General features: G+C 39.8%; 1 long non-coding RNA gene across 1 annotated transcript; it reads right to left on the bottom strand.

The window, feature by feature from the left end:
• Nucleotides 1-7025: 7025 nt before the first annotated feature.
• Nucleotides 7026-8611, bottom strand: LOC118242225. The gene is made up of 2 exons (XR_004776677.1): nt 8060-8611; nt 7026-8014 (listed from the first exon to the last, which is right to left on the bottom strand). It is a non-coding gene; the product is annotated as an uncharacterized LOC118242225 (long non-coding RNA).
• Between the last annotated feature and the right edge of the window lie 394 nt (nt 8612-9005).

Below are 9005 nucleotides of genomic sequence, written 5' to 3'. Positions count from 1 at the left end.
ATTAATAGGCAGTGGAAAAGACATTAAGCCTAACACAAACACTTCAGACCTACATTTTAAACATGAAAGGTGTTGCCCCACACCAGCTGATCAGTAATGGTACAGGGAGATTATACACTCCTCACTGCTGGGAAATGTCTGAATGCATGCGAATTATAATTATACTATATTTGTGTGTATAAAAACCCATGTGTGAAATGACCTTTAGTTCCTTTTATTCAGTACTTTATGTTAGATATCCTAATTATGTTAGATTATCCTAATTATGTTAGATTATCCTAATTATGTTGAATATTCTAATTAGATCTGTTAGACTGATATTTCACCTGGCAGGCAGAAATCATCTGTAGGTGTTAAATGCGCATGCTGTGTGTTCATTACATACACAGAGCTTTTAAAAATAAGAGCTCAATCTCAGAGGGCTATAGAAGTGGGGTAGGCGGACAATGGACAGACATCATAGTCAGAGGGGACAGTGGAGGGTTATGAACTGCCTCAGCATCTGGAGAGGACGTAGACCAGCTGTGCAGGGAATAAAAAACACAGAAAATGGAGAAATGCAAACAGTATTTGAGACCCTCTGCCACTCACGTTCTTGCCAGAGGTACTGTTTTATTCAATACCAAGCTCCTTCCTTCAAATAAAACACATTAAAAGAAAGAAAAATGCTCCTATACACAACACCTGGATATCAAATAATGCACATCGCTGAACCAAAGCAGTAGAAAACCAATACACAGCACTGACCCCAAACCCAACTTACATACATTAAAAACTAATCTCACTTTACTTTACACACATTTAACATATATTGAGAAAATACTGCAATATATTACAATTTATATGCAGATGCAACATAACTTTTGGAATCTGATTTGGAAATGTTGCCCATCACTGAGGATAATGTACTGATGTCATTAAAAATATGAACAGCTTTTACCTACGACATGTAGGACAAGACTACACTTTGGCCTACTTCGTCATAGTTAGATACACAATTAAATTTTTAACCTGAAGTCAAGACTTCTCACCTTAAATAAAATTTAAGGATGTTTTTATTCTCAAAAAAAAAAAATCCACCTGAAAATATATTTCCATTTATTACAGTGATATCCCACCGTGTGCCATAGCAGCCTTAAGAGTGCTGTTCATAACGTGCGATTTGCGAAGTGTTTCAGACTGTAATCAAGACGTCTCTGACCACAACAAAACCACCACGGCTGAGGTCAAATCTGCAGGGTTTAGACAAACTCCTCCGGTCCTTCCTGGAGCACAGTGCTGAGTGTTTCCAGTGTTTCCCTCACAATACTCGTTTAGTTAGTAATTCTGGTTTTTTGTACTTGATTTCAACATGTGGTGTTGGTGACAGCATCTAAATCGCTTTGTTGTTAGTCATATCTCAGATTTGAGCTTTATCCTTTTGGTTTAAACTTATCGCATATTGCAAAGTGAAGAATAGCATAGAATAGTTCCTATTCCGAGAGACACTGTATATAAAAAGACGTTACACTGAATTACTGAATGTAGGTCGAAATATCTGAAGAACTTCTATATAAGTAAACTAATCCACGTACGTAGAATCGAGTTAGACAGATTCAAGATCCTTTTTGTGTTAGAAATCTATAATGGCTGACAGACATAATATTCCATGTATCCATTAAAAAAATAAATAAATAAATAAAGATTTTCTCTTTAAGTTCATCTGACATGATCTTTGAACTTTAATTTACAGTTGCATACTTTGCCTCTGTTGACATTGGCAGCCAACAATGACGCCACCCACAGCAGCATGTACATAGTCCACTCCAGGCAAAACATCAAAGCAAGTCGAAAGTCCCATTACTAGTTTTGCTCTTTGTAACAGGATATCAGCAAGTTGTCAGAGCATTTTGGCAACAGTGAATGATCCCACTGCTTCTCAGCTGAGGTCATAAGCTGGACATTACTTTTATATCCACATAGTCTGACGTTGTTCCACTTACCAGGGTCAAAGAGATCGCCAGCATAGTTGTGTAGAGTCCGTCTCTGGAGTCCTTTGATATGACTGCAACTTGTGTTCTAAATGGCACGCCACCAACCAGGTGCTCTTTATCCTCAGGAATGTGTCACATGACTGCCTGCAGCCACACCCACCCAGTCCTGTTTTTTGTTGTTGTTGTTGTTGTTGTTGTTGTTATTGTTGTTCACATTCTCACTTTCACAGGTGACATGAAAACCCAGCACGGCAGAAGGTCCTTTATCCTGGAGATGTTTAGAAAAGACATCCATCCTTGGGTGGATTTGAATCAATGACTGCTATTTTACATGCTTACGCTACTGCCCATGCAGGTACATGATGTGTACTGTTACATTAGTCATGTTATCCTGACTATTGGACTTTATAGACAGCAGCATCTTCTAGGCTAAATGATGCTATAGAGGCTGTTTAATCACATGTGAGTTGTTCTTTATATCCATTCATTTCCATCCAAGCACTCAGTCTAGAACTTCAATTACTTGCCACTTTACCCCTTTACCCCCTTTCTCCCCTCCACCCCCAAAAAAAACATTTGAGAAAATGTACAAAAGCTGTGGGGTTTTCTTGTAATTATTTCTAAATAGATGAGTACAAAGATAAATGTTCAGCAAGCAGTGCAGAATGAGTGTAGAGGAGATCGCTTTACAACACCAGTGTTGCTCTCTGGGGCAGCAGAGATCAGATACTCAATACCACACACAGAACAAAATACTGAGGAAAAACAAGCTTTCTTCTGATCCTTAACTATATATTAGCGTTAATTGCTTTAATATGGCACCCTATATATGTAGGATGAGCCACTTTAGGTTGTAATGTAGTCTAGGTTCAGCCCATGTCACTATCACTGACTCCAAAAGAGCAAACTTTGTCTGCACCTGTATAAGTGACTGAGTAGACACACTGCTCCAAAGTCCTTCCAAAGACCAGTTCACTCGGTTTGAAGCCTTACTAACGCTGTCCTGCAGATGGCAGACACCCTTATCCACGGTGACTTATAGATTTATGAGTGTGACAATACGTGTGCCCCCCTGGTACTCACACCCATGGCTTCACTCTACCTGCTCTACCAGGTGAGCTGCAGGTACAGCCCATGGTGAAAGGTCGGGAAATAGACGCCACGGTAGTCTGTGAATGTTCCTAATGTGTATCATTCCTCTAGCGATTACAATCTACGCTGACTTGTTTAACGTTCCCACAGGGCTCTTTGTTCTTCATGTCATTGCTTTGTTTGACTGTTTGTTTTCTTGTTTGTCCGTTTGTCATGTTTTTATTTCTTTGCTTGTTTTGAGTATAATGAACTTCAAACACACCAAATGCAGCTTTGGGCTTTAATTACAGCACAAAAAACCCAAAACAAAAACAGGCATTTCTAATTCCATTTGGTGCTTTGTATAAATAACAGTAATTAAATGTCATTATTGGTGTCATGTATCCTCTTCTGGTTTACTGAAATATTGTAGTGTCAGAGTGGCTCAATGGTGGGTGGTGCTTTCTGCCTGAGTACTGCTCAGACACCATGTACTTGGAGTTGGGTGGAGTGGAGTGGAGCTGGTTGGAGTGGGTACTGTGAAATGAAGGCACAGGAAAGGGATCTCTGGGCCTGTGTCCCATTTTCTCATCGTCCCCCAGAGATTGGCCATATGCTGCATTCAACATGCCCCCTGCACACACACACACACACACACACACGCACACACACGCACAGGCACCATAGCACCACAGGATTTTAGTACTATATAACTAGATGTTCTAGTGTGATACAACCTGGTCAAGGTCAAGCCGTAACATGAGTAAAAGTGACCTCTGCACGCTCCCGCTAAATGTCTTTGAAAAATAACACGCAAGATGTCGTCTTAAAGGAGTACGGCACCAGCTCTGGCTGCACTGGCAACAGCTTCCATCTCAAAGGGTTTAGAACAATTGGAAGCCACTAGAACGACACAGGAGAGATTTCATAGAGTTAACAAGTATAAGCAAAAGCACCTTCCTCCTTACGAATGAAGTTTATATACAAGAGAAAACATAGCACTTTGTCACTAGCCAGCAAAACCTGAAATACCTCAGCACCATACAAACTATAAGCTATTTCCACCACTATCTCAATAAATACTGTTTACCAAACGGGTCTTAAGTACCAGTCTTCACACATGCTTAGGCTGCTGGTTGGATGACTGGGAATGTGAAACCGCTTCTTCTCTTCAGGTTCCTTTTACAGGTTGGTCCCTCTGCAGTTGCATCTGTCCATGAGCCCAAACCTTCAATGTACTCTTAAAAAAAAGAGATAAGCTACAACAAAGCAAAAGAACCACACAGTACGACCAATAATGCCATAACACTCCCACACCCAAAACAACAACAGTGTTTATTAGTCTACACTCCACTGACTAGATACGTTATCAGCCACAACATTTTGCTTCCTTTGTTGTGCTGAATGTTGAGATTGAAGCTCTGAATCATTAAAAAGGTATCTGGTTGGTGTTTTGCACTCGATGTAAAAGCACTAATGGATTGTCATTTGTGTAGACTACAACAGTACTAGACCTTAGATAGACCTCAAAATTCTGTAAGACAGACAGGAGAGGGTTTACAATGATCGAATACCACTAGGAGTACTACACAGATGTGTCTTCACCGAGTTAAAACCATTATCATACTTCACAGCCCACATCAAAAATTTTTCTTTTTAATCTTGTCAGCAGGATAACAGCACAAGCAGATCTTTTTGCAAAAACATCTATAAGAGCCTGCCATTCTTGAAAATCACGTAAGAACATTTAAATGGGAGGGATGGAAAGTCAGTGATGGCCTTAATGCTCAGGGGTGCACTTCAGCCTGTCCCGTTTGTTTCCCTAAATAAGAGATTCTGGCAAACTTACATTTCATGAGGTTCAGAGTGAGGTTTTCTGAAACTAGTCGGTAAATAAGTTGTTAGTCAAAGACATTTAGATTCTTATATGATTATATGATCAGTCTAGGTTTGTGATATACCACAAAATCATGATACACTTTGCAGTTGTCCACAACAGATAGGATTCTCCATAAACCTCTGGAAGCCGTTTTTGTATCTTCAACGGCATCACAGAAAATTCTAGAAACTTCAAATGTGGGACAAGAAGCGATTAATAGCAGTAAGAACAAGCACAACAGAGACCAAAAACAAATCTGAATTTGGATCTGTTAGAATACTGGTAAGGTTTTCTAGCAAATTCCACGAACGTTTGGTTGGCCGTTTTTGCTCTGTCTATATTTCTGCCGGGATGCTTCAGGCACCGGTTAAAATGCACGTAGCAGTGTGGCTTCAAACATGCTGTAATTTAAAGTGTGTTCAGATGATAACAGCACACACCTGCTGCGCTGTGCCCACCAGCTTACACTGGAAAAGCAAAGCCTAGACGAGCTATGACCCAGTACCGTAGCTATGCACTCAAACACAGGTGAATATGGCAGAAGAAGGCTGATATGCCTACTGCCACCTCGGTTCCCAAATTCACATAAAAACAATGTTGAGACATGGATAGTTTGTTTATCTTTGATCTGAACTGCATTTTCAAAACTAATAAACAGAACAAATCTAGTGACCCATAAAGATTCTATAAATTGCTCCCCCTGCTGGCAAACAGTTGAATATGTCCATGTTCCATACCTTCAGTGTACTCTGAAAAAAGAAAGACTACAACAAAGCAATTAAACCATAAACTATGACCCAATGAGCCGTAACAATTAGTATGTAAAAATTGTGATAATAATATGAATTTCACTCAAGACAGTAAATAAGTTGTTGGGTAATAATGAGACTTTTGATCATTTGTCTCTATATTCCATGACATTACATTTGAAATGAAACAATAAGTAGTAGTATTATGACTAATATTAAAAGCGCAGAACCTTCACAAGAGTAATTAATGGTTAATTGTTTTGGAACACTGAGAACTGAGAACACTGATTTTGAAAAGTATGAGTGCAGATTTTAAAGAGACTCTAAGCAAAATGTCACGTTTAGTAAATCGTCTGCAGCCAGCACCTGAAGTGTGACACCCACAGACAGACAGCAGCTGATGCTGGTCGCCGTTCTAGCCGAGGATCTGTCGAGTCATTTTCTGCATGCTACATGCCTTCAGGCTTGCTTACTTTATAGTGGTTTTTGATTCATTTTATCTGCGTAATGATCTATCATGCCTGCATTCTTGATCTATTCACCTGTTTTTATTCATCTCCTAAAGAAAATATCTGTTTTCTCATGCTTCATAACAATGCGCTGAACTAGCTATTATGTCCCACGAAATGCTTCTCTCATGTCTATGAATAGTTCGTTTAGATTTGCCATCCACAGTATAACATGTTTTACTGACATGACACTTCAGTGGTTGTACAGATCCAAATGCCCTCTAGAACATTCAGCTTGTACCCTTTCGTTGAGTCTTTTGGGCAGCCAACTGTGCAGTTACTCGTGGTTCCCTGGAATAGGAAGGTTGAGTATTAAAAGGACAGAGATTGCTATATGGTTCACACTATAGATGTAAATACCCTCAAATTACAGGTGGTACTCTAATAATGCTGGAGTCTCCATCTAGAGGCCAGGTCAAATATGAACCATGAAATATATGCCCATTGCAATACCTTTTATCCTTTAACCTTTGGTGTGTGTATTATTGTCTTGGTCCACAAAGGTTTCAGAACTAAAAGCTGTTTCTCAAGAAAGACATAAACGTGCTTTTTCAGATTTGTAGGCATGAAGTTCTGAAGCATGAATTCATAAATGGACATAACAGTGTGTCCAGGTACTCTGGAAGTAATAAAGCAATAGCAAAGCTACTGTGTTGATAAGTGCAGTTATCTAGTTGGCTAAAAAGGATAAGTAGCTTTCATGCCTCACTAGGCAAAAACAAACAAAAACAAAACAGTGAAGCAGTCAGTGCATTTGGGAACTTCTGGGAAGTGATAAAGCAGTAAATCTTTTTTACTCACATTAGATTCTGTGACTTTGGTTAGACAAACACCATACTCCCAGTTCAGCTGTTCCACTTTTATTGCCAGAAACAAGCTCTTCTGGTAAACCACACACTCAACAAGAGAAATAGTCCATTTAAAACCAGTTCAACACACATTAGAGTAGCAGTATCAAGGACAGATCGAGGTTGTGCTATTACAGTTATCTAGCTGTGACGTGCTTTGCAAAGGTGCTGTAATGAACTGCTGTTTGATACAGGCAGTGGTACAGTGGGCCCAGTAGTACCACACAAGAGCCTTCCTAATACCTGTCCCTACACTTCCATTCAGTCCCAGTTCACACTGACTGAAGTATTACTGACAGACTTGATACACACATACAGCGATTTGCATAAGCCTAGAACACAGTCACACAGTGCTACATGTCAATGATTGCTAGTTTTGCTTTATATATATATCAGTGATCAGCCACAACATTAAAACCTCTGACAGGTAAAATTAATTACATTAATTATCTCAGGTACAACGGTACCTGTCAAGTGGTGGGATATAATATGCAGCATTGAAACACTCTGTTCTTGATGAAGTTGATGTGTTAGAAGCAGGAAAATTTCTCAGGCATGAGGATCTGAGCAATGGCTAAAGTGTGATCTAGATGACTGGGTCAGAGCCTTGTGGGACGTTCCCGGTATGCAGTGGTTAGTACTTACAGCGACAGGGTGATGGGTGCCCAAGGCTCATTGATGCACACCACACGGGGAGCAAAGACTAGCCTATCTAGTCTGATCCCACAGAGGAACTACTGTAGCACAAACAGCTGAAAACGTTAATGCTGGCCATGACAGAAAGATGGCAGATCAGACGGTGCATGGCAGCTTGCTGTAGATGGAGCTGCGTAGCCGTACACCACTCAGAGTGCTCGTGCCCGGCCCTGTTCACCGCTAAGAGTGCCTACAATGGGCACACGAGCATCAGAACTGGATCGTGGAGCAACAGAAGGCTTACTTATGGAAGAGATGGTAGCTGGGTGGCAGCTGGGAATAAGGTAACCTGGTGGAGGCATGGTAGCTGGGTGGCAGCTGGGAATAAGGTAACCTGGTGGAGGCAGGGTGCTGCTTTGAAAAGTGTTCTGTTGGGAAACCTTCAGCACTGGCATTCATGTGGATGTTACTTTGACACAAACTACAGAAACAGTTCTGCAGACCAAGTATATGAATTCATGGCAATGGTATTCCCTAATGGCTCTGGCCTTTTTCAGCAAGATAATGCATCCTGCCACACTGCAAAAATTGCTCAGGAATGGCTCGAGGACCATGACAAAGAGTTCAGGGTGTTGACTTAGCGTCCAAATTCCCCCAGATCCCAATCTGAAGGAGTATCTGCGTTGGAAAAACGTGTGCCCCACCTTGCAACTTACAGAACTCAACACATCTACTGCTAAGGAAGCTTGATGTCACATACCACAGCAGTCCAGATCTTCAGGAGTCCAGGCTTCGACAGGTCAAAGCCATTTTGGTGGGACAAGGGGTATCTACACAATATTAAGCGGGTGGTCTTAATTTTTTGGCTGATGAGTGAGTAAATATATAAAAAAAAGTCCATACAGTATTAGCAATAGCAAAAACAATGATATGTGAAATTATCTAGTCTAATTTGATATTATATTATATTATATATATATATATATATATATATATATATATATATATATATATATATATATATATATATATATATATATATAAAATTTGACTAGATAATTTCACATATCATTAATATAAAATTAGACTAGATAATTTCACATATCATTGTTTTTGCTATTGCTAATACTGTATGGACTTTTTTGTGCTCATGATTAGTTGGTAAAATGATCAACATGATCAAAGGATCTGCATAAAATATATTCAATCAGTCACTAGTAAGGCCAACTATAATATAAATATCATACAGGAATTCCAGAATATGTATTGCAAATTGAGCCGCATTTCCTTTTCTGAGGCATGAACTGTAATCATGTCCCATATTAGGAAAATGCAGGACC

Source organism: Electrophorus electricus, chromosome 11 (genome assembly GCF_013358815.1).
Source record: "Electrophorus electricus isolate fEleEle1 chromosome 11, fEleEle1.pri, whole genome shotgun sequence".
NCBI classification, from domain to species: Eukaryota; Metazoa; Chordata; class Actinopteri; order Gymnotiformes; family Gymnotidae; genus Electrophorus; species Electrophorus electricus.
The sequence above is the reverse complement of the archived record's forward strand: the minus strand, read 5'-3'. Positions and strand labels throughout refer to the sequence as shown.